The sequence below is a fragment of the Cnephaeus nilssonii genome, assembly GCF_951640355.1.
Source record: "Cnephaeus nilssonii genome assembly, chromosome: 16".
In the NCBI taxonomy this organism is placed as follows: Eukaryota; Metazoa; Chordata; class Mammalia; order Chiroptera; family Vespertilionidae; genus Cnephaeus; species Cnephaeus nilssonii.
In genome coordinates, this window is record NC_137087.1 from 46,905,626 (window position 1) to 46,931,066 (window position 25,441).

General features: G+C 50.8%; 2 protein-coding genes across 2 annotated transcripts in view; one reads left to right on the plus strand and one right to left on the minus strand.

The window, feature by feature from the left end:
- The window catches only part of ITPRIP (inositol 1,4,5-trisphosphate receptor interacting protein), a 28,157-nt gene extending 13,351 nt beyond the window's left edge, over positions 1 to 14,806 (minus strand). The window contains exon 1 of the mRNA XM_079793813.1: positions 14,486 to 14,806. The gene's annotated coding sequence lies outside the window, so the exon portion shown is untranslated. The remainder of the gene's footprint in view (positions 1 to 14,485) is intronic.
- CFAP58 (cilia and flagella associated protein 58) overlaps positions 1 to 25,441 on the plus strand; it is a 142,535-nt gene that overhangs the window by 26,554 nt on the left and 90,540 nt on the right. The gene's annotated exons all lie outside the window — the stretch shown is intronic.

Below are 25,441 nucleotides of genomic sequence, written 5' to 3' on the forward strand. Positions count from 1 at the left end.
CCTGGCCCTGGCCTCACCCTCTGAGCCCAAAGGAGCAGCGGATGCGCTTTCTTACAAAATGGAATAAAGGAGGTGGGTTGAGGGCAGGAGAGCACTTTCCACCCCAGGGGGGTGACTTGGGTCCCTTTCTCACTGCTTAGGTTCTGGGCCCTTGGAGAAAGAAGGGGCCAAGGGCAACCCAAACTGTTGATAAGTTTGGGCTGAAGTCCTACTGTGCGCCTGGCCTTGTGCTGGAGTTTTGCAGTTTGGGGTCAATAAAGCCACAAATTCAAGTGCCAGAAATTAGTTATACTAACCTAAGCCCTATTTCACAGATGAGAAAGCCGAGGCCTAAAGAGGAGATGCATTTGACTCTGAGGGCAGGTGGGTGGAGGGAGAGGTGGTCTAGGGCAGGCTGGACATCACCTGTCAACCTCACAGGGATTCCCACAGACAGAAGTTGTGGAAGTGATGATGTTTTTCATTAACAGCCCACATTTAGGAAGCGAAGTGCTTTGCATGTTTTGTCATTTAATTTTCAGAAGATCAGGTAGTTGCAACATCCTTATCTCATGAAGAGACTGATGGTCAGGGAGGTCCATTGGGTGGCTTCTAAGATTCCCTGTCGGTGGTTTGTCCCCTATCTCCCTGCTCCCCTAGGGCATGTGTGAGCCCTGCCACTGCGCCCCCTCTACCCCCCCCCTCCCCCCCGCCTGATGGCACCGCCCAGTGGCAACCACACAGATCACCCAAGCCAGCTGTCCTCCAAACTCCCCCGGACTTGGAGAAATCGGACTGTGAGAAAGGACAGGTTGAATGCACAGCCCCAGTTTAACCCCGAGTCTGGGTTTGGAGTTTGGGTCCTAGCAGCAGTCCGTCTGAAGCCCTGGTGAGGCTCTCCTGTGGTCTGGCCTATCTGCCTCATCCCCATTCCAAGCTTCTCTCTAGCACAGCCAGGCCCCAGGCTGGGGTAAGGCCAACTTCCCCACTGAGTCCAAGGGCACCATCGTTTGTCACCCTCCTGCTCTTTCCTTGTGTCAGTTCACCCACCAGTGGGTCCCTGCCTCCCACCTACAGCTCCAGGAAGGCCCAGAAGCTGCTGTGCCCTTGTCTCCCCCAGGGCAGCAGGCTCAGGGCTGGGCACAATGCAGGCGCCCAATATGTCAGTGGAAGTTGACTTATCATGAATTTGGGAAGAGACGGTCGGATGTAGGAGTGAGATGTCTCCACAAACTCCTCCCTCTTCGCCTAACTCAGGGCCAGTGGACAGACAGACTCTGCACAGACGAGTTGACAAGAGTAGCTCTGAATACACTGCTGCTCACCATGACTGGCTCCCACCCTTCTAGGGCGGGGGTCCCTGCGGGAGGAGAAAGGCCTGGCAGATTGGCCCACGCCCCAGCAAGGACAAGGCCATAGAGCCACCATTGGAGCATCTCTGGCTGAGGTCTCCTTTCACCTGCACCCCAAATAGGGATGGAGGAGGGAGTTCGGGGTGGCAGAGAGGGGCTGAGCAGCATTGGGAGTGGGGGTGGGGTCCTGGAAGGCCGTAGTAGGCCCTGAGAGGGAGGGGGCAGGCAAAAAAAAGGAAGTGAGGAAATAGGAAGGAAGAGGCCCAGCACAAAATAATTGAGAAAGTGGGTAGAAAGGGTGCAGTTCTGGGCCCCTAGCACCTCCCCTTCTCAGCATCTTTGCAACCCTCCCTGCATCCCTGCAATCACCTTCCACCTCTCCTACTAGGCAGGACCTTAGGCTTGGCCTCCAGCCAGGCTCAACTTCCTCTGACCCGCCACCCTCCTGGCCGGTGCCTACCCGTTGGCCCCAGCAGCCACCCTCAGAATAATCATAACTAGCATTTATAAGGGCTGACTACGTGCCAGGCCTGTGCACAGGGCTTACGGAACTGTCTTCCCCATGGTCTTCCCAGAGACTAGAAACAAAGAGAAAGACACCTTGCCTTAGGGAGCACTTGATAGTACAGACTGTGGTCAGTGGTCCCCAGGACCCGAGAACCAGAGCCCCACTGCCCCTCCCTAACCCAGGGGAGGTCCCAGGCAGACTGAGCAGAGACCTGGGCTCAGGAGGCCCCAGGGGTCAAGACTGGGCCTTGGTGATGGTGGGGGAACAGAATAAGAGAGCAGAGAGGAGAGATGCCCACCCCCGTGCCCAGTCGAGGTGGGCCCACCGGTGAGGCCATGGGAAGGTAGACACTGTGAGGGGAGCGGCCTTCTCACTAAGGCGGGCTCTGCTGGCGCCGCACCTGGCCACACTGGCCAGACTCGCAGAGGGTGCCTGGTCCCCCCGACCAAAGCACTGAGGTTCCTCAAGGCCCACTCTCAGAAGAGGAAGGGGTTTCCAAAAAGTCACCAGGATGGCAATCCCATCCTCTGGACTGGGGTCATGCAGCTGGCCAGTCCAGGCACAGGAAGGACAGCAGCCTGGACTTCCCCGACGTGGGTGGGAGAGCCCACATCCTTCCTGTTCCAAAGGAGGTAGAAGGCAGGGAAGCCATCAATCTCCCAGGAAGGACATGGTGTCCTCCTGTCCAGCCATGCTGACTCCCCACGGCAGAGGCCCTGACCCACGGGACGTCACGGAAAATCAGTGTCTTGGAGCAGAAAGACAGACTGACTGACTAGGCTGGGTTGTGGAAGGGGAAGAGGCTAAGGGATGACAGGGAGGTCTGCAGGTCAAGAGACAAGGCAGGGGCTCCCCGGAGCCCAGTCCCACATCCCCCTTTCTCCTTAGGGCACCTCGAATCCAAGTCACTGTAGTAGGTGGCATGGTGGGCCTCAAAAAGATAAATCTAAAAGCTAATACCCAGACCCTGTGAATTTGATTTTATTTGGAGGAAGGGTCTTTACAGATGTAATTAAATCGAGGATCTTGAGCTGAACTCAGTCTGGATTACCCGGGTAGGCCCTAAATCCAATGACAAGTGTCCTTATAAAGAGACTGAGGAAAAAGACCAAGAGGAAAAGGCAATGGAAGACGGAGGCAGAGGCTGGACGAGGCAAGGAAGGCTTCTTCCTTGTAGCATTTGCAGAGTGTGGTGTAGCAGGTGGCTTGACCTCAGACATCTGGCCTCCAGAACTGTGAGAGGAAACATTTCCGTTGTTTAAAGCCACCTTGTTTGTGGTATTTTATCACAGCAGACCCAGGAGACTAACTCGGTTTCAAAGCTCCATGCACCCCGCTCTCTCCACCTCCAGAACCCAGCCTGGGATGCCACATGAACGGGGCTCCCGGGCCTGGCTAGCATGGACCTGTGGAATCAGCTTCTCTGAGCTGCCCCTTATCCCAGTCACCACATGCAGACTCCCCGGCTCTGGGGGGCTTCCTTCCCCACTTCAGAGGGTCCCTATTTCATCCCAACAGGACTGAGCTTTGAGCCTGATGTTCATGGCCTGACTCCAACCAGCTTCAGGGGACCCCTCAGCTCCTTTCAGCCTGCCCCGGCCACTTCAGATTATCGACTGTCCCCAAACACCTCCCATCCTTCCCCACCATTCCCTGCACCACGCCCACACCTCATGTCTGTGTGCTCAAAACCCTACCCAACGTCCTCACAGCAAGCCTATCTCAGAAACCATTTCCAGGAGCCTTCCTGATCTGCCCCCCACCCCTCACCCACTCCTGAGACAAATCCTTTCTTGAAAGTGACAGAGTGGTGGAGGGAGATGAAGTATTTGTGAAGCCCCCCTGAGTGCAGGCAGCGCCCGGCCACTTGTGTAGGTGTATCTCATCCTTAGCAGCTCTCTCACCTGAGCCGTGTTTCCCAGGCAGGAGCCCCAGGCTCTGAGAGGTTGAGCAACCCCTCGAGGCCACACAAGCAGGAACAGAGCAGAGGAGCTGGAGGCCAGGCCAGGCCTGAGGCTCCAGAAGCAAGGCAGTCTCCTCTTTCGTGACCCCATCCTGCCCTTTCATCAGATGAGCTCCTGAGTTCTGGTCTCATACCTCTGCTGCCTTCCCCGGGCAGGGCCAGGCAGGGCTTGTTTGTCTTGCCATTCCCCAGAGTGCCTGGCAGAGACCAAATGCAGGGCTGCCTGCTCACAGCACGCAGGGCATTTGCAATCCTGGGAACCCTGCAGAAGCTGGGAACGCACCAGTATGCTCACACCCTGCATGCTGGACACACCCACTTTCGAAAGAAAGCCTGCTTCCAGGCTCCATTCTAGGAAGGAGCGTTCCCTACAGCAAGTGTGCTCCGAAGGGCCTCCCTGGACCCCCGATTCCCATCTGAGACTTCTAGACCTGAAATCACAGGGGCGTGCTAACAACTGAACACGGTGCTACGTGGTGAAGCAGCCCTCAGACGTGTCTGGCTTCAGCTTGTATTTCTCAGTTTCCCTGTCGGTGGGCCCCATCTCACCCACAAGAGCACCTGCACATTGGAGGAGGGAACATTAACACCCACCTCAGGGCAGGCATGCCAAGGCACCCCAAACTTGCCCTCTTTCTCCACCCCCACCCACGCCCCCGAGCAGAGCAGCGAATGCTCAGGACCAGCCACACTTTGGCTGCTGGGCAGGGAGGTCAGGGACAGAAACAGGTTCCAGACAACAGCAAACACACGGGCTTGCTGGGGAGGAGACCTGAGGGGGTGGAGCAGGAACCAGAGAGTAATACAAAGGACAACACAGGGGACACAAAGTTCTCCCCTGGACACCCGCTGCCCGCTCTCAGGAAGGGCTGGGGTGGATGGAATTAAACAGACTGCTGGTACCCACAAGCCACCTTCCTTATGGGTGGGAACAAGGAGGGCCCCGCTCAGAAAGACAGCCTGGCCTCTCAGCATGGGGAATGGGCCCCCAGGGATTTTCCACGGCCACAGAAAAGACAGTTCCCCCGCCCACCCTCTCCACCCCAACACCTCTTACTCACGTCCTGGCTTAGGGGGATTCTGGCCCCCCACACCGAGAAATCCTGAGCCGTTTTTCCCTGTGGCTTGGGTGGTACCTGACACAATGCCTGGACCCCAGCTGGGCTGGAGAGAGAGGGAGATGGGTGAGGAGAAAGGGAAGTGCTGTGGGCCTCCCGTGTAGGGGTGCACACACATACATACATAGACACGCACACACACACACACACACTCATGCTCGGAGCTTGCAGAGATCTAAAACCCCTTTCATCTTAATAAAGGGAAACAGCAAGAGACACAAAGGCAAGGGGGAGGCCAAGCCCGTTGTAAAAAACTTAAGAGCTTGTGGTTGGCTTCCTGGCTTGTGTTCCCTGCTGCAGGGACCTGGGGCTGAACACCAGGGCCAGGCATCTGCCTGCCCTCCCACAGCAGGGCCGCACCCAATTCTTGTCCTTCAAGGAAAGCAGGGGCCTTGACCTAAGGCCCGGTACAGGCAGCAAAACGACCCCCAGAATCATCTATGAGCACAGAGACACCCTCCCTGAGAATGACACAAAACAACACTGACCTACAACCACATCGTTTTCCAGCCACAGGGATAATGTGATGGCGAGTGATGCCCACGCTCTGCCCTGGCTTCTGCCGGAGGCGGCACCTGACCCATAGGAGGTGTCCTTGAACCAACGACTGGTCCACAGTGGGGCCGGCAGCGAGCAGCCACCGACACTGCCAAGTTCACCAGGACATACTCCTGCCCCAAGGCCAACCAGAAAGAAACAGCCCAAAGATCTTTAGCTCAGAGGAGCTTATCCCGTTGCGGAGGCTTCCCTATGGTAGCCAAGGGGCCAACTCTGGGATCAGAAGGCCTATGTTTGAATCCCCCAATTAAAGGTATAAGAATAGTACCTACTTATGGCATGAAAGTCCCACGGTAGTGCCCTGGAAAGGACATGATATTGGCTATGGTACTGGTGATAGCGCCAGGTCTCCTTTTAATTTGTTAAATCCCGCAGGGTGCATCTTAGGTACTCCTTTGGGAAGAGGAGGGTCACCAACATCCCTGCAGCAACTCCAGGAGTCTGGGGACATGGCTAAGATGTGCTAATCCATGTTCTCTTTTAAAGGCCTCAGGGGCTGCCACAGAGCTGGAGCAGGAAGCTTGGGACCCGGGAAACTCATAGCTCCCCACTCCAGTCTGGCAGCATCCACTGAAAGTTCCTCCTCTCCCTCTGAGCTCCTAGAAGGACAAACGAGGGCTGGTGACTGCTGCCCGGCATTAAAGGTGCAGGAGTGCCATGCATGCTTGCTGAATGAATGCATGAATGGAGTCAGGACTAAGAAAGAACCTTACTGCCTTGACTTCCAAGAGTAAGAATCCGGAACAGGAGGAGAGTGGGAAGTCCTGGATGAAGTAACTTCTAGTGTTTTTCTCCTGGGAGGCACCAGGAAAGCCAAGTGCCAACAGCGGTCAGTGCCTTGGGAAATGTGAGCAACAGCCCTTCCAGACGCAGCCCTGGAGACAGACCAGAGCCTGGCTGGCCTCCACGTCACTGCAGACTGACTCACCACCACCATTTACCAAGAAAATGCCCCAGGAATGAACCCCAATGCCAGTTTATCTGACCCCCCTGCTGCCTCTCTCCCTGACACCCATGTCCTTGAAATGAAAGGTGAATGGAAGATTGCAGAGTTTGATGAGATTCAGGTAAACGAAGGAGCAGAGAAGCAATCCTAGGCACAGTGACGAGTAAGTCTCCCTTTCCGGAGAAAACCCAACAAGCCGCAAGGCCCTGTCACCCACGGGAGGGTTTCGTAGTATACAGCCACCAACACACCAGATGTAAGCATTGTGCAAAATGCTTTATGTCACAATAAAGCTCTGTAGGAGGTACTGTCCCCACTTCACAGATAAGGAAACTAAGGCACAGAGAGGTGAGGCCACTCATTCAACATCTCAGAGCCAGAATTCAAACCCAGGACTGTCTAATTTTCAAGTCTTCAGTCTCCCCATGTTGCTGCTCAGTGACCTGGCTTGTGTGTGAAACATCAGACATGCCTATGGGCTTTCCTCCCCTGCACTGCTTAGGGAAAGACAGGTGACAATTTAGGTGGGATTTAGGCAGGAAGCAGGGAATGAGACTTAACGGAGAGATAACGGGAGTGTGACCTGGGACATGAAATGGCTTTTCAGCCAAAAGGATGGGGAAGCCCTCTCCACAGTGGATTAGGGAACGGGAGTGAGGGCTCTCCGGGCACTGGGCAGTGGTTTTCGGGGTGGACCATCAGGAAAGTGGCATGGATGCCCTGGGGGCATTCTGGAGCAGCACACAGGGGTATCAGGCATCCCCTGCTCTCCGTCCACACCCTCCAACCCAGGCACACTGTGGTCCTGTCTCCTCAGTGACTCAGGAACAAAGTCTCAGCGAACAAAGGACCCTTTCATGAACTTCAGGCGGGTCCCCTGTCTGCTACTAAGAAGGCTATTGAAACGGGCTCCCAGGAGAACAGTTTGTTATGAGCACGTGGTCTTGCACTAACAAGTAGGGCCAGAATTATGGCAACGCCCTCTTTTGGCTTGATCCAGGCTGATAGGAGACTCTCCTGCATCCACCGCAGGGAAGGCCTGGAGGGAGGAAGGAGTAGCCTAGGATGGCTTCAAGGTGAGCCCTCCTCCCAAGCAGTGAGTGTCCCACTGTGTTATCCACCTGGAAGTGAGTCATTTGAAAATTGTGGGCTTTGTATTTTTTCTAGGGGTTGCCATCTGAAGATCTCAAGTGCTCTGAATATTATCTGATGCTGGCTGCTACTGCCCCCATTAAACAGACAGGGAAATTGTACTCCGTCAGCGAATATCACAGAGCATGTCACAGCAAGAGGGAACCTGGAGTTGGTGATCTCTGCCTGTTGCTTTCTCACCTTTGACACTTAGATTTTGTGAGATTCTGTATGCTACCTTTTCGTTCACTGGGCTAGGGTGTCCAGCAGAGGCCTGAGGTGGCAGAAAGAGTCAAAGGTTATGGGAGGCACAGATCTGGGTTTGAAGCTCTGTGACTCTGGGTAAGTAGGTTGGCCTCTCTCAGCCTGTGTCTTCACCTATAAAGCTGGAATAAGACCTACCTCAAAGGGCTGTTGTGAGGAAGAGAAATAAATATGTGCAAAGCCCCTATGATGGGGCTTGGCTCAGACAGAGTAGGTACTTAATGGATGAAGCCCCCCCCCCCCGCCCCCCGCGCCCCCCCCCCGCCCCGCTTTTTTTAAAGGCTATTCTACTTTTATGAACAAAAGATCATGACAACTGATTTGAGGACCAGATTCCTAAGCATAATTTGCAAGTAATATTCTCTGATAATGATAAAGAATTTTTATTTATAACCCCGAAAAGGCTACATTCATAAAAAAATTAGGATCATTTCTTTAGCCACTGATATGCCAGAAGTCAGGGAAGCTATGTTAGAGCGTCTGAAATTATGGCCAGTTGTGTAAAGCAAAAACTTTAATTGAATACTTTCAAGTTGAAAGACAAGGCAATTCCTGTTCTGAAACCTCTTTAGAGGGAAAACTACCACATCGTCTAGGTTTTTACCTTGCTTTAAGGCAAGGAGTTCTTCCTTTTCTGCAATTTGCATTTGTTGTGTTGGCATTTAACAGCCCTTGCTTAGGAATTTCTACCTTAAGGAGAACAGGAGGCATCACCTTATGAGACCTGGTGGAAACCACAAACCACCAAGCATCAGAATCGCCAAGGGAGTTTACACACAATGCTGTCTGTCCCCAGACTTTCCTTTTGCCAGGACACAGAAGACACCTATGGCCGTCCTCTTTAACACAGGTGTATCTCAGATACCTCCACATGCCTTCATGAGCTACTGGGCAGGAAGGGATTCCAAAGATTTAACTGAACCAACAGGAATTCCAAGGGGCATGCTAGAGCTGGGTAAAAGGTGACCAGTGAGCCCTCGCTTCTATTTCCAACCTCTGGGGCAGTGGATTTGGACATTCCTCCTCTCTGTGTGCGTTCGATCACACAGCTACATGTGGCCACTGAGTCCCTAGCATAGTGCCTTGCCTATCGTAGGTTCACAATACATACTTGCCCAATCAGTGAATGAAGGTTTTCTCTCAGTCAGGCCTCACACACTCCATAGTAAGGACCTAAGCATCCTTGTTTCTCACTTTATTTGGGGGTGAGGGTGAAGAAGAGGAAGCCACAGTTCTGATGTCCCCATCCCTGTGTAGAAGGGAGGCCCAGAAGGCCCTGTATGGAGTCATGCTCTTTGCTCCCTGTCACAGCTCAGAGAAGAAAACAAGACTGCAGCTGTCAGCACTGTGCTCTATTCCCTTGGGCCAAACCCAAGGCCGGAAGACCAGCCCCCAGTTGGCTCACAACCCAAATCTGGGACCTGCAGCCCCTCCCTCTTCTTGCCCATCCTCTGAGAAACACACCTGTGATGTTAGGCCTTCTGTGCTCCTGTTTCTTACAATTAGGGTGGCTGTTTGTTCCTCCTGGTCTACCTTAAGGTGGAGGTGTTGTTGCCTTGGGCAACAGTGATGTCACCTGCAAAGTGCTTCCATTCTGCTGATGTCATGGGGTGGGCCAACCGATTTGAGGGGGGTGTGCTTTCTACTAGAAAACATCACAGGTCTCAAACTGTTGAGGAGGATCCTGTAGACCCTTGGGCACTCCCAAATGACCTTCTTTCTCTCCCAGAAACCTTTCTCACCCTTCTCTCCCATCTGGCTGCCTGTGGCAGGCCAAGCCTCAAACCTGATCTTCCCTCTCCCAGAGTTGGCTGAAAGGTCAGGACGAGCAGCTTTGCCCTCAGTTCTGAACAAACTACACACAAGGGCACTGATGATCTCCTTCTCACCATCTAGGACAGTCTGGGTCCCTGTGACCGTGTCCTTTGCTCAGACCTCAGAGGAGGGAGCAGTGGTACTAATGGGGAAGCTAGGGTCCCAATTTGGCAGAGACTGTAGATTCTCGATTGATCTCTACTGTTTTTAAGAGCTCATATGAGCCAGAGTGTCAGTCTGTGCCAGGCACTGTGCTTAGCTCTTTCCATGCATGCCCTATGCATTTTACTGATGATGAAACCAACGCTAGGAAAAGTCAAGGCAGTTACCTCAACACAGAGAACACCCAACCACTGAGCAGTGGAGCCAGGATGCAACCCAAGTTTGCCCTCCTCCAAAGCCTGCCTGCGTGGCAGCTTACTAAAGATGGGCCACGAGGGGGCCTGGACAGAGATAAGGGAGAGCCCTTTAAATTCAAAGAAGCCAACCAGGATGCCCAGGCGGCTGGGGGAGCTAAAGTAATCACTTGCCTTCGGACTGCCTGACTCCATGCTGACACGGGCTGCCGTGTGGTGGCCAATCCTGGCCCTTCCACTTCCGCCTGCAGCAGTGCAGATTAGGGACCAGGTTCCTTTTTTTGTGGTTGGCTACCTATTGACTCATCCAGGCCACCTGACTGTCCTCTTGATTTGCATATAGCATTTACCCCTGTGGCCTGAAACTCCCACCCTAAATCTGTCCAGTAGTTAAACTTATGCAAATGCAACTTGAGTGGCTGGGAGCTAAAACTTATAATGCACTAAGCAAAATAAATAAAAATTGCTAAATTACAAAAGAGAAAATGGGGAAATTCTACGAGGTAAACACTGACTTTGGGGAACTGACCGAGGAAATGCACACAGCCAGGATGACCGGAGTACTGGTCTACCTGGCAGGCATTTCTCCACTAGTGAGAGGTCTACAGAGGCAAACAAAGCCCCATGCTTTTGGATATCACTGGTCAACGCCCCCCCCGCCCCCCCTCCTCCACCTTGACTCCAGCTTTGTTAAACACAAGCTGCCTTCTAATCTTTGGTTTCCCACGTGGCTTGCTCAGGATGCAGGGAACAGATAGCATCCAGTCTGCATCACAAGGTCTCCTTGCAAATTCATAAACTAGCATTCTGATCTGTATACCCACTTTTGAGAGCTTTCTCAAGGTGACTCAATAGCCCAAGTCCAAACCACTCTGGAAATTGTGGAGATAGGGTTTCTGAGTGGGCACAACTAAGAGCCAGACCCTGGGGCGGGTCTTATGATTCAGGTAAACACTACCCTTATGGGAATTTGCGGGGCTAGCCCTTCCCAGGAGACATTAAGACATCAACAGCCCGGCCGCTGTGGCTCAGGTGTTGAGCATTGAACTATGAATCAGGAGATTGCAGTTCGATCCCCAATGTGGGGCGTGCAGAAGGCAGCCAATCGATGATTCTTTCTCATCATTGATGTTCCTCTTTCTCTCTCTCCCTCTCCCTTCCACTCTGAAATTAATAAAAATATATTTTTTAAAAAGTCATTGAGAATTCCTTTGATGGGGGTGGAGGTGGGGGTGGGGGCGTAGGAAGTTTCAGGACAGCAGCATGTCCCCCCTAGTAACAGCATGTTTAGACACTTCCCACTTTGTTCCATTCCTGGGGGAGTTCTCTGCCTAGGTGAGGGCTCCTATGTAGCTGTGGCCTTTTCCCTCTGTGCCACACCCAAGTGGCACTTACTCATCACCCTCATGCCAGGCCCCAAACTGGATTTGCCACCTCACACCACCCAGTTATTGAGAAGTCATCTGATGCTTGGGGCAGGCCTGCCATCAGTCATCAAGGCCGGGCCTGCCTCTTTCTTTCTGTGCCTTTCTTCTGCCAGATGAGTTTTCTATCTTTTCCTCTGTCTGAGCTGAGAGTGGGTATTTCTTCCCTTGATAAAGAAAAAAAAAGGCAACTGCTCTTCCCTCTTTTCCCCCATAAGAGACCTCAAGCAAATGGTTTTTAAGCTTAACCTGCTTCTTGTGCTGGGAATGCTGCTCAGTGGTTGGGACTCAGCTTCCAGGCTCCTGAACACTTTACTGTGCCTTAGTTTCCTCATCTATAAAATGGGGATAACCATACCTAATGTCATAGGGCTACGGTGAAGTTTAAACAAGTTAATACAGGCCACGTGGTTTTTGTTTTGTTTTTTTTTTTTGGGGGGGGGGGGAAGCCCAGAAAATGTTAAGTCCTTAATGATTGTTGGTTATCAAGGCTGCTGTGTATGGCTGGATAGGTGGTGTACTGCTCAAGAACACCCGACGGGGTGGTGAGGATAGATCCAACTCACGTGCAATTTGCCCAGCTAAGTGCCGAGGCTGTGTCAAGATGAGACTCCTTTCTCTAAATGGCACTAAGGAAACATTTCTCGCCTATAGAGGGAGCACCTTTTTCTAATTCTCACAAAGGACCGAACAGGCTACCAGCAGCCCTGGAGGTTATTCTTATCAGCTCTCAGCATTCTCCTGGCGATGTCCTCCTCCCCAGCAAGACTGGGTTAGAGGGGAGTCCAAGATGGACTGGTCTCAGCCGTACATAAGGTCCTGCGCCTCAGCTCCCCAGCACACCGGGTGCGCTTGCCCCCACCTAGGACACTTCTGGGTTAAAGCCTTCCCCTCAAAGCCCCACAGGCTGCCCTACTACCTCATCCCCATGGAGGGGATTCTCAGCCCCAAACATGGAGTCACAGAGGCTTAACCTCTGAAAGGACACTCTCCTCGATCACTGTCAACGGCCACTCGTCTCTGCTGAGTGATGGGCAGCGCATACCTGCTGAGGAGCTCTGGTCGGCAGGTTCCTTCTGCTTCTGAGTAAGCTCCATTTCCCTGCTTCTCCTAACCAGTGAGTCTCTGAGGCCAGGCAGAACAAGTCTTCTCTCAAGTGAGAATACTTGAGATTCCTAAAGGTCACAGCCCTGAGCCGCCAGGCCTCTTATCCTTAGGGGAACTATGGCCTGTTCATTCCTTTCTCCCTCACAAGCATACCTTCCAGAACCTGCACACCATTCCACCTTCCCCCACGGTGGACATGTACCCATTTGGCAGTGGTATCCTTCAAAAGAAGAGACATTACGGAGGGAGTGTCTGTACTCCAGTGGACTAACTCTACTCTCCTGGGCTCTGTGCCCAGGATGCTTGTCACTGCCTCCCACCAATATGTGCACCCCCTCCATCAGACAGAAAACCGCCCCCCCCCCACCTTCTTTCTCTTTATTGATCCGAGGAGTTCAAGAGGGAAAAATACAAAACTAGGTTCCTCCCAGACAGTACCTTCTCAGATGGACAAGTTTGCCATAAGTCTCTATCCCGAAGTTCCTCCCTGAACTTGCCCTTGGATAAAAAGTCCACCCACATACCCTATTTGTTTTCCTCATGGGCACTGCAGAAGCTGAGAGCCTATTCCTGGAAAGGTGACAAGTTCTGGGATGATGGCATCTGGTTAAATTTCAGATCCTTGTCCCCTGCCGGCTGGAGCTTGAAACTGCTGCATCTTTGACAGTTCTGGAGCTAGAGGATGGCACTCCAGCAAAAACCTTTCCATCCACCCAGGGGGAGAGAGAGCAGAGTCAGTATAACCACTTGATGGTTACCCACAAGTGGAAACCACGAGGTTCAGAATGGCCTGGAGCAGCAGCAGCAGACACAGGGAATTAGCAAACAATGAAAGCCACTTAGGCAGGAGGCTGGAAGGAGGACTCAGAAGCACAGCCTATTATGTTATCAGTGAGGAGGCAGCAATTCGACAGTGTGCCGTGCCATTTACCAGTGTAACCTGGACCAGGGACTTGCACAGGGCACCAATTAGCTTTACCTGGCAGCCTCTCCAAGGCAGAACTGGTTTATGAAAGGAAAGGGCCCTTGATCAAATCCAAAGAGGAACAAGAAAATGGAATACAACTCCGAAGCGGATTGAGATCCCAACGGCCGGGGACCAGGCTCTGCCAAGTACCTGGTGCTCTTCTAGCTTTGAAAGGAGGCTCCTTCTCACACCAGGCAGAGTGGGAAAAGCAACGTGCTATTACTGAGAGTAAAATATTTCCCTTCCTGGGGCAGCATTTTTTTTTTTTTTTAAGAGAAAGACCTTCTCCAATCGGAAGCCCTGCCCCAGAGCTTTCAGGTGTCACAGAAAGGTGGAGACACTGGGAAAAGGTTGGCGATGGGATTGGGATGAAGTTATGGGTGAGGTGGCAGAGACTTTGCAACCCCAAGAGAAAGTTCTGCGCAGCGTGGGGTCTCCTCCACTAACAGTCTCAAAGAGGAAGCGGTGGGGGGGCTTGATCCGGCCCCAGAAACCTCACAGTTTCACTACTCTAAACGGAGAAAGAATAAGCAAGCTTCACTCCTGCTCCCTCCTCCCAGGAGGGGGAAGAAAGCGGGAAGAGAGCTGGCCGGTCTTTCAGCCCCAGGACTCTGCTCAGACGGTGAAAAGTAACGGATCGCCGGGCAGGAGGAACAAAGACGTGGTCCCGCTTCGGGCGCCTGGAAGAGGAGCCGTCCGCCCGCGATGGGGGCTGGAGCCGAGAGTGCAACGCGGGACCCCGCGCAGCGCGAGGAGGAATCGTAAACCGCAGAGGACAATGCGCCCGGGTTGGCTCGGGCGCTGCACAGGGTCTCCAGAGTCAGCCCCTAACCTGGGGACCCTAGGAGACCACCTCGTCCCGCGTGGAGCCCCGGCGCCCCCCGCCCCCAGACGCCATCTCGGCGCAGCTCCGCCTCGGTCCCCGTGGCCATCGCCTCCTCCCACCTTCCACCCACGAGGAGGGCGCAGAGCCTCGCGGCTGCCGGCACGAACTTACCTTTAGCCTCCGTCCCGCTCGCCGTCGCGGGAGGACCGCGCGGGCCCGGCTGCACTCGGGGTCCCCGGGGCCTGGGCGCCGCTCTTTGCTGCGTTTGCAGCGGAGGTCCCGGTGGGCGATTAGACGATCGGGGGCGGAGACACCCCGGCCTGCTCCCGCCTTCGGGCCTCCATCAGCCGCGCTCTAAAGGGCTCGCAGTTACTCATTTCCTGGATGTCACAGAAACTTTTCCTCCTTATAAGAACAAAACACCCGCCTCTACGCTCAGCCGCAGCAGCTCCTTAAGGAGGAGCGCGCGAGTTAGGGACGGCGGGCCCAGGTCCGCCGCGGAGGTCTGTCCATGGACCCCCCCAGGAACTCCAGAGGGGGCGGCAGAACTGGAGGGTGACCAGGAGGGACGGGGTCTGGCCATCAGAGTAAACGGGGGCGAGGGGACGGGGAGTCCGGGAGGACTCCCTTAAAAAATCGGTCCCCGTGGATGCTCACCTACCGTGCGTTTTCCGCCCGCGCATTGTTTGGGAGTTGGATTCCAGGGGCCACCTCTTTTGTCCTCTGGAGGGAAATATAAATACAGAAACAGTGCCGGCCCTTGTCTCCCTTTCGGCTTGAAAGGCTTAAAATAACTCCCCAAATTTCATGATAAACGAAGGCATCTTGCCCTTCTTCCCTAGTAACGAAGCACAAAGGAAAGCGAGGATTTAGAGGCTTTTTATCTGCAGAGGGCGCTTTCGTTTCCAAAGTCTGGTTGCAGTGGTGAAGTTGGTTCGACCTCTGTTTTAGACGCCAGGGAACTGAGGCCAGGAGGGCAGCACCACCCTGGTGGTACTTAGCGGGTTGAAATCCATAACCTATGATCTTCGGGACCTGCCCAGATTCCACAGCCAGCAGAGGTGGCCACGAAGGGCTGAATTAATCCTACGTAAAGTTGCTTTGGGGGAGTCAAACATCAGTGAAGGCAGGTTGGGGATATTAGGAGAAAACCCAAGTGATTATCGCCATTGTTACTCCCCACCCCACCCCCCCACCCCCCAGGGCCCAGACCTCCCTCCGGGGTCTGAATCTCCCTCCCAGGACCCAAACATCCACCCAGGGCTCAGTCAGACCTACATCCGGGTCCCAGACCTTCATGCCAGGGCACAGAAGGCCATCCCGGGGCCCAGTCCTCAAGCCCAGTATCTAGTCCTTTATCGGAGTCCTGACTAACACAGTAGTCCTGACCACCATTCCATGACAACAGGTCCAGCCCTTGACCCTGACCTCCACCTGGGGCCCAGACTGCCCACCAGTGCTCAGACCTCCCTCCCAAGACCCATACTGCCATCCGGGGCTCAGACCTACATCCGGGTCCCAGACCTATATGCCAGAGCCCAGACCTCCCTCGGGGCCGTAATCCATCCCAGGACCCATATCTCCATCCCGTTCTCAGACCTACTTCCGGGTCCCAGACCTAGATCCAGGTCCCAGACTTTCATGCTAGGGCCCAGAAGGCCATCCCGGGGTCCAGACATCAAATAAAGCATCCAGTGCAGTAGTAGGGGCCCAGACCTCCATCCATAGTCCAGACTACCATTCCATGACCCAAAGGTCCAGCCCCTGACCAAGACCTCCACCCGGGCCCACCATTCTGTGACCCAGTGCTCCAGCCCCTGGACAAAGCATCCAGCCCCAGTTCCTGGGGCCCAGACATCCACCAGTAGTGCAGACCACCATACCTTGAAACAGAGGTCAAGCACACGAGCCACACCTCCCCCTAGGGCCCAGACCTCCCTCCGGGGCCTGTACTTCCCTCCGTGGACCCATACCTCCATCCGGGGCTCAGACCTCCATCCGGTTCCCAGACCTTCATGGCCGGGCCCAGAAAGCCATCTCGGGTCCCAGTTCTCAAAACCAGTATCCAGTCCTTTATCGGGGTTCAGACCTCCACAGTAGTCTAGACCACCATTCCATGACCCAAACGTTCAGCCCCTGACCGAGATCTCCACCTGGGGCCCAGACCGCCCTCCAGTGCCCAGTCCTCCCTCCCAGGATTCATACATCCATCCTGGGCTCAGACCTATATCCGGGTCCCAGACCTACATGCCAGGGCCCAGAAGACCATCCTGGGGCCCAGACCTCGAATAAAGCATCCAGTCCAGTAGTGGGAGCCCAGACATCCATCCGTAGTTAAGACCACCATTCCTTAACCCAGAGGGCGAACCCACATGCCAACCCCCCCCCCCCCCCCCCCCCCGTTCCCAGACCTCCCTCCAGGCCCCGAACCTCCCTCCCGAGGACCCATACCACCATCTGGGGCTCAGACCTACATCCGTGTCCCAGACCTTCTTTTAAGGGCCAACAAAGTCATCCTGGGGACCAGTCCTCGAACCCAGTATCCAGTCCTTTATCAGAGTCCAGAACTCCATAGTAGTCTAGACTATTCCATCACCCAAAGGTCCAGCCTCTGACCCAGACTTCCATCAGGGGCCCAAGACACCCTCCAGTGCTCAGAACTCCCTCCCAGAAACCATACCTCCATCTGGGGCTCAGACCTCCATCTGGGTCCCAGACTTTCATGCCAGTGCTCATAAGGCCATTCCGGGGCCCAGACCTTGAATAAAGCATCCAGTCCAGTAGTGGAGGCACAGACCTCCATCTGTAGTTTGGACCACCATTCCTTGACCCAGAGGTCCACCCCAGAAGCCAGACCTCCCCCCAGGACCCAGACCTCCCTCCAGAGCTTAGACCTACATCCAGGTCCCAGACCTTCATGCCAGAGACCAGAGGCCATCCTGGGGCCTAGTCCTCTAACCCAGTGTCGCGTCGTTTATCGGGGTCTACACTTCCACAGTAGTCCTGAACACCATTCCATCCCCTGTTCCAGACCTCCACCAAGGCCCAGACTGCCCTCCAGTGCCCAGTCCTCCGTCCCAGGACCCAAACATCTATCTGGGGCTCAGACCTATAGCTGGGTCCTTGACCTTCATGCCGGGGCCCAGACCTCGAACCCAGTATCTGTCCTTTATTGAGGTCCTGACTTCCACAGTAGTCCAGATCATTCCATGACAAGAGGTCCAGCCCCTGGCCCAGACCTCCACCGGGGCCCAGACCGCCCTCCAGTGCCCAGACCTCCCTCCGGGTCTCGGACCTACATCCGGGTCCCAGTCCTTCATGCCAGGGCCCAGAAGGCCACCCCGGGCCCAGACCTAGAACAGAGCATCCAGTCTAGTAGTGGGGGCCCAGACCTCCATCCCTAGTCCAGACCACCATTCCTTGACCCAGAGGTCGAGCCAGGGCCCCTCCCCCCTCCAGTGCCCAGACCACCCTCCGGGGCCCGAATCTCCCTCCCAGGACCCATACATCCATCCAGGGCTCAGACTTACATCTGGGTCCCCTACCTTCATGTCAGGGCCCTGAAGGCCATCCCAGAGCCTAGTCCTCAAACCCAGTATCCAGTACTTTATCGGGGTCCTGACCTCCACAGTAGTCTAGACCACCATTCCATGACCCAGCGGTCCAGCCCCTGACAGAGACCTCCACCCAGGGCCCAGACTGCCCTCTAGTGCCCAGACCTCTGTCCCAGGACCCAGACCTCCATCTGGGGCTCAGACCTACATTTGGGTCCTGGACCATCATGCCAGGGCCCTGAAGGCCAATCTGGGGCCCAGTCCTCAAACCCAGTATCCAGTCCTTTATCGGGGTCCAGACCTCCACAGTAGTCCTGACCACCATTCCATGACCCAGAGGTCCAGCCCCTGACCCAGACAGGGCGAGAAGGAAAAATTCTAAAAATAGATCCTCTGGCCCTTGCCCTGGGTTACTCTTGTTTTCCAGCTTCTGCTGCTACTTACAGCTCCTTCTGCTGCTACTTACATCAGGCACAGTGATGGAAGTTTTGGGGGGCCTGCGTTTAGGGGTTGGTGGGGGGAGGTGGGAGGAGAGGTAATCTGGGGGAATAGTCTTGAAAGACATGTGTTTTTACAAAATGTCTGCAAGTTGAATGAGTGGGAGAAGGGGACACTAAACTGAGCGTCACTATTCTAACTTGTAATCCTTGGGGTAAGAGTTGAGGGTTATGGATGCTGGAATGCTGAAGTGAGTGCTGGGAGGCTCTGTGGAACTGTCATCAGCAATTTCTAACCGGCTGTGCATAGTTGTTTATATAAGGAACATTGACTAGATTTGTTTTTCTTTTTAAGCTGATGATATCCCTCCGTGTGGTCTCCTTCATTGGCTTCCCTCTGCTCTCAGCATAAGGACCACTGTTCTAACCTGGCACATGAGCCATTCATGAGCTGGCGTCTACTTATCTCCCCAACCTCATATCTCAGTTCATGTTCCACACCAAACTCCTGCACTTCTTGGAACGTGTGCTTCTCAGAACGTGATGCTTGGTTTGTTCCCACCCACCTTGGGTATGCACATGTGCTCTATCTTCTGCCGGCAACCTTCACCCCGCCTCTTCCTCCATCCTGTCACCCTCAATGCACATTAATTCCCCTGCTCCTCCCCTGCCCCCCTCCCCCCCCCCCCGCCCCCCGCATATGTACTCAGTTTTCCAGTCTTCAGGTGTCAGATTGGATGATTTCTGTTTTAGGGAGTCTTCCTTGAACACCCACACCGGGATTAGACACCCCCTCCACCCCCCAAAGCAGTTTCCATAGCACTTTGTGATTGCTCTAGAAAATAAAGACAGGAAAGTACAAAGGATTCTCTTTCTGGGAACATAAGAGGCCAAGAAGTCAGGTAACCTCTGCTTCAAACACAGAAGTGCTGAAAAAAAATCAACATTTGAAAGAAAGAAAGGGGAACTCTCTAGGTATGAGATAGGAGGAGGGACCTCTCAGACACATAGGGTTATCTGCCAGGAATATAAGCCCAAATGGCTAAGGACTGGGAGGTGAATACCCACTCAGGCCTTGTGTTCTAGAAAGGTAGAGATCTGGACCTGAGAACCCTACTTAAATCCGGGACATTGGAAAGACTCTTAGTGACTGGAGGACGGAAAAATACCAAGAATTCTCCCACTGGTCCAAGGCCACAATGAGGAAGTTTGTGGTTTGTCTGGGGCTCTGGATGAATTTTTAAAAATAACTGCTAGCGAAACTGAAACCAGAGTTTGCTTATGCCATTCATGGGTGTGAGGTTCCAGTTTACACGACCCATGTGCTGAGGGAATTCTGAAGTCAACACAGAATATAAAAGCTGGTTCCAGAGTGACCCCTTTGGTCCTGTCAGAAGCAAATGCAAAGTCAGTTGTTTATTCTGCTCTTTCCCAGAATGAAGAACTCCCATGGACGATGAGTTTATAATAAGAAATTATAAACCAAAGTAGGACTACATGAGAGATGGATCAATAAAGAGAAGAATTAGCCCCTTAAGAACTTGAGACAATGGAACAATTTGCAAGAGACAATAGGATAGTTATGTGCAAAATAATTACAGAGTCAAAATGATAGAACATAACACTATGAAAAAAGAATAAGCAAAGTTCAAAAAGCACAAATAAGACATACAGAAATAAATATTTAGTCATTTAGATTTTCAAACCTCAATGGTTGGAATTTTTTTTTCCATTAAGTCAGTAATAACATATCAGCCAAAAATCCAATAGAAATAACTCATTAAAAAAAGGGGGAAAATGAAGAAAGTACTAATCTCATTTAAAAATACTGTTTTAGAAACCTTAAATAAAATATTAACACAGAATCCCAGCAGCACATCAAAAGAATATTACATCATGAATAGATAAAAAAAAAAAAGAAAAATGGAAAGATCATCACCATAGATGCTGAAAAGCCATGAGATAGAATTGGCACTCAAATGTAAATAAACACTTTTGTAGCATGATAAAAATGAGAGATGAAGTTCACTCCCAAAGCCAATATGATGCTTAATGGGGAAATAATAGAAGCCTTCATGTTCAAGTCAGTACAAGATAAAGAATTCTTCTTCTACCCGCCCCCCTTTTTTTAACTTGTCAATTAGGAATGTGTTTGGTTGCAAGTAATAGAATATCTGACTATAATTTTATGTGCCTAGGACTATAAGAGCCTTAAACAATCAGGGCTTTATTTTTAGGTCTGTAGGTGTTTCACCGATTTTGACTCACCAATTAAATATGAGAATGCCTGTTTCTCTAAATCTTTTTCAGCATTGGCTAGTTCCTGATTTTAATTAGTTTGCTTCTTTTATAGGTGAAAAAAAAAAAGATCCCAATGTCTTGATTTGCATTTCTTTAATTATAAGTGAGGCAAAATGGAACATTTTGTTTAATGGAACTTTCCTGTTTGTAAATAGTCAGTCATAAATTCACCTATTTTTCTCTTGGCTTGTTTTTCATGTGGGTTTTCATGATCTTAGGTGCTAGTTATGATTTCAAATTCCACAGTGAGAGGTGAGATTTGATAAACACTGGACCAACCATGGGCAGCAACACACTGTACTTCACCGTCAGGAACATTGGTAATAAAAACAAAAGAACAAACATGGGGACAGATTTCCTGTTCACCCCCAGCTGTGGTTATCCCAGTAAATGGAATAAAATACATGACAATGGGAGAGACAGGAAGCCAGTGTTAGTTATGAAGGGTCTGATGGATGGAAAAAAAGAACATTTTTCTTGATTTGGCCAATTTCTCACCATCAAGAATTCACCTTTGCATGCAATTTTGAGAGATAATAACAAGTTAGCTTACAGGATGTATCATTGGAACAGACTGCTTGGCTGAGACCTCAAAGGTGTCAGTTGAACCGGATGGATGATTTGCCATTGGCTATTTCTTTACTCAAAGTCTGTCCTGGGAACTCCTCCACCTCCTCCAGGCATGTTGGAGCCAGCAGGGCCTTTAGAGATTATTTACCAACATAAATGAAGCCCGGAGAAGTTAGGTCACATATAAAGGTCACCCTTTTGCTTCGAGACAACATAATAATAGCTAAAACTTACACTAGGTACTAGGCATTACTCTAAGCACTTTACAAATAACAACTCATTTAATTATCATCATAACCACATACAGTATGTGTCATTAGCATTCCCATTTAACAGATGAAGAAATGAGGTCTAAAGAGGCTAAGTAATTTACCCAAGGACACACAGCTAGAAAGTGGCAGAGTTAGGATTTAAACCAGAAACTTGGCTCCAGAATCTTGTCCTTAGCTATGATTCTATGTCATGTTCATAGTAAATCCCCTTCAAATGTACAGCACTGAATTTCCCCGCAAATGAGATTACAATAGTTAGAATATTTTTCAAACTGTTTTGAAAGTACATTTTACCTTAGAACCCAATATACTTACACACAAGGGTGTTATAATAGAAAGTTTCTTTAAAAACAATCCTTAGGTTTACTATTTGTGATATACCCTGGAATGTTCCCTCTTTTTCTATTCCATCTCTTACCCTTTTTTGAGAAAAATTACAGGTTACCATATACTGAGTCATGATCTACAGTTTGAAAAAATGCTCCTTTAAATCAACTGTTGCTCATAGCTCTGTTATGACATGACGGCTCTTAGTGGTTTATACATGTTAAGTTTCCATCCACACATCGCTTGGAGTAGGAAAGACGCTCAGATAATTTCTATCAAGCTCATTTCTGGTCAGTAGGTATTTATTGGTCTCCCAGTAGTTAACGTCTAAAGATGAGACACAGGGGCTTTAAAACAAATCACCATGCTGTAATTTTAGGAAAACCTTCATCCATGTATCTAGTCATTCAATAAATATTTGAGCACCTACTATATGGTAGGCATTGTGGAAAACTATGGCCAGTGGGCCAACTCCAGAGCAACACCTGTTTCTGTAAATACAGTTTTACTGGATCACAACCACCCCCAGTCACTTAAGTATGGTCGGTGGCTGCTTTTGTGCTATGATGGCAGAGTGGAGTAGCTGCTACAGAGACCATGTGCCCCAATAAAGCCCAACATATATCTTAATCTGGTCCTATACAGAAAGAGTTTGCAGACTCTGGTATTAGATTCTAAAATATAATGGCATTTTAGATAGGTCTCTGCCATCCTGTAGATTTGAAGTATCCTGCTTAGCTTAAATTGGGTTTCAAGCTCCTTGGGAAGGTGGGGGTTGGGATTTGTTCAGGCTTTATGCTTCCCTCGAATTGCCTCGGAGAACACCTGTTCACAGTAGGAGCTCAGCAGGCATTCTCTGCTGCTGAAATTATTCAGTAGATCTGGCAGCAGATATTGGAAAGAAAGCAACCTATTCCTTTAACATAGCAAAGAGTTTCATTTTATAGATGTCTATCTTTGCTGCAACGAGAAGCAGGGCATCAACTTGAGTATCTACTGTGCATTGGCCCTGTGGGTTTTTAAAAAACAAACTTGGTTGGTTGTCATTTGCATCAGGATGGGAAGAGAAATGAGATAAATGCATTTAATTGTAATTCTTAGTACTTCTGCTTGGGGACCTAGTGTGTACTTGGAGGTGGTTCTGTTCAGCTAAGTTAGAATCTTAAATATTTGTGTTCCAATAGCTTTTAACTTCCCTCAATCACCACTGATTCCCAGGAGTAGTTGCTGTGTGTCTGAGTGTATAAACTAATTTCATCCTTCTTTCTTCTTTCCTTCCTTCCTTCTTTTCTCCAGCAAACTTTCTATTTTATGTGTCTCTTATGTATTAGCACCATAGATATATTACAGAAAACACTGGTCCTTCCAGTCTTTTGGGAAAGACATAGAAATAAACACATGATTAAAATACAGTCTATTGATAGAAGGAGAATTAGGTTTTCTAGCAACACAGAGAGGAGTGCCAAACTGGGAAAGACTTCCTGGAGGAAGCAACAGTGAGCTGAGTCTTGAAAAACTCATTGGATAAAGTAGGACATTTCAGACAAGGGACCTGCATAGGTAAAGTCTAGAGGTATTTGAAAATGTATTTTTTTTTCAGGAGATAGTAGAAATAAAAGCATTGACCCGTGCTCCAAGGGATGGGTGCTCTGATTTTGAAAAAAAAATCTATTTATTAATTAATTTACTTACTTATTCACTCACTTATCCAATTTATTTGTGGTGGGAACAGGTTATGTGGAGCCATTCAGTCTTTTTAACCAATCTGGTTAGCAAGTCACCACTAGTTTTAGGTAGGACATCAAACTGTGACCTTGGCCTCTTGGGCAAGAAGCACCAACTGAAAGAGCTAGCCTAGTCACACTCAAAAGTAATCTGACTGGGAGAAGTGCTGTTGCTGTTAAGCCAATAAAATTCCAGGCAGGTAAGATGACTGGATGGTTGTGACACTGTCGTCTCCTTCTCCTGCAAAACTGATCTGCGGTGGCAGATTGCCGGCTGCTTCATCCTCATGCCTGACCTTTCAGTCTTCCTAATAAATCTGCCCGAGCTTTGTTGCCTCCTCTGGTATCAAGAGGGGAGTTTGTATGAAGGCCCTTTGGGAACCCATGTCAAACGCTCCACACATGTTCTGTTAAGTTACCTCTGCAGCAGGCTGGAAACGGCTCAGATTAAAGAAATAAAATATGGTCCGAACAGTTTTGAAAGCACTAGCCAGCTGGGACTCTGCTCTGTCATCTCAGGTGAGCATGGGGGTCAGCTGATAAATGATAACAATTTTCTGCAGCACGTGGGATTTTAATCTTCCCAACAGACTGGAGGAGAAATGTTAGATATGATGGCCCGAGCAGTTTTCACCAGGTTGTTGGGGGCTGACGATGCAGGTTTTAGATTTCATGGATTCTAAATCCAGAGATGTCACAAGAATGATTCTACAAATAAGACCTATGTTGGTCAAGGCTTTGGGGCTTTATTTTGGAGTGGGGGCAAGTATAAGCAATGGAAAGTCACTTCATCGAGATGAAACAAATAAGGTGACTTTGTTAGGAAGATGCAGATGATCTAGCAGAACCCAAGAAAGCAGGTGTTGCTGGGCCTCCGCAGGCTCTGTAACAAGAAACGGAAGGGGCACCAAGAGCCAAGGAAGCCCCCTGGCCCTCAACTTTCCTTTTCTCTCCTGGGCCTGTGGGTTCCCTCTCCCTGTTCATTTGCTTTATTCTTCCCTCTATGCAGCCTACCTTTCTCTGCCTCTCCTGGGTTTCACATAAACTCAGTTCCAGGCCCCAGCACTGAATGGCTTGCAAGGCTTGGTCCCAACTATAAATCCCCAGGAAAAATAATAGAATTGGCCTTATGTGGGTTAGATGCCCACTCCTGACCCTGCTAGCTATGACCCTGTGGGGCAGGGAGGGCCATCTAGAACATTTTGGCTTTAGGGAGAAAAAACATATTTCTGGGTGGGAGTTACTAGTCTCACTGATAACATCATCCTTACCAGTTTCACTAGAGGATTGTGGGCTGTGTAGGATCCCCCACCATTGCTTCTAGGACCTCTGCGATCCATTAGAGGAGTAACTTCTTTTTAAGGCCCAGTTGCTTTGCATTGCAGGCTGGGGATTTCCATGTAGGTCTGCATATTAGCGTTTCACGTTATGTCCTCCCTGGGTGCTGTTGAAGAGGTGAGTACTGTGTACATAACACTGTTCTTATTAGACGCCCTAGGAGGGTGCTATAGGAGGCACTTATATCCAGGTTTAAAAAAGGGGGTTTGCAGAGGTAGGACAGCTCATGATCACATATTCAATTATTTGGCAGAGTGAGTGAATGTGTTCACGGCTGTCCCTGGTCTCTGAGTTTGCAGCTGCTTCTCTGCTATCCTTCCAAAGCCCCACTATTCACCTACAACCTCTTATCAACATTAGTGCCCACTAGCCCCTGATAGGGACCTCTACCCGCCTCCCCATTGCAGGATTTTTGCATGCTTGCCTTGGTATCTACCCAATGCTGTTTCCCATACTTGGAATTTCTTCTATGTTCTTCCATGTCTATAATTCAAATGTGGCATTTAAGGTCAAGTACAAGAGCTATGTCTACCATGTACCTTTCCCTAATAATGCCACCCTTCACTGGATAGTCCTTATTCAATAGTCATTCACTTAATAGTTA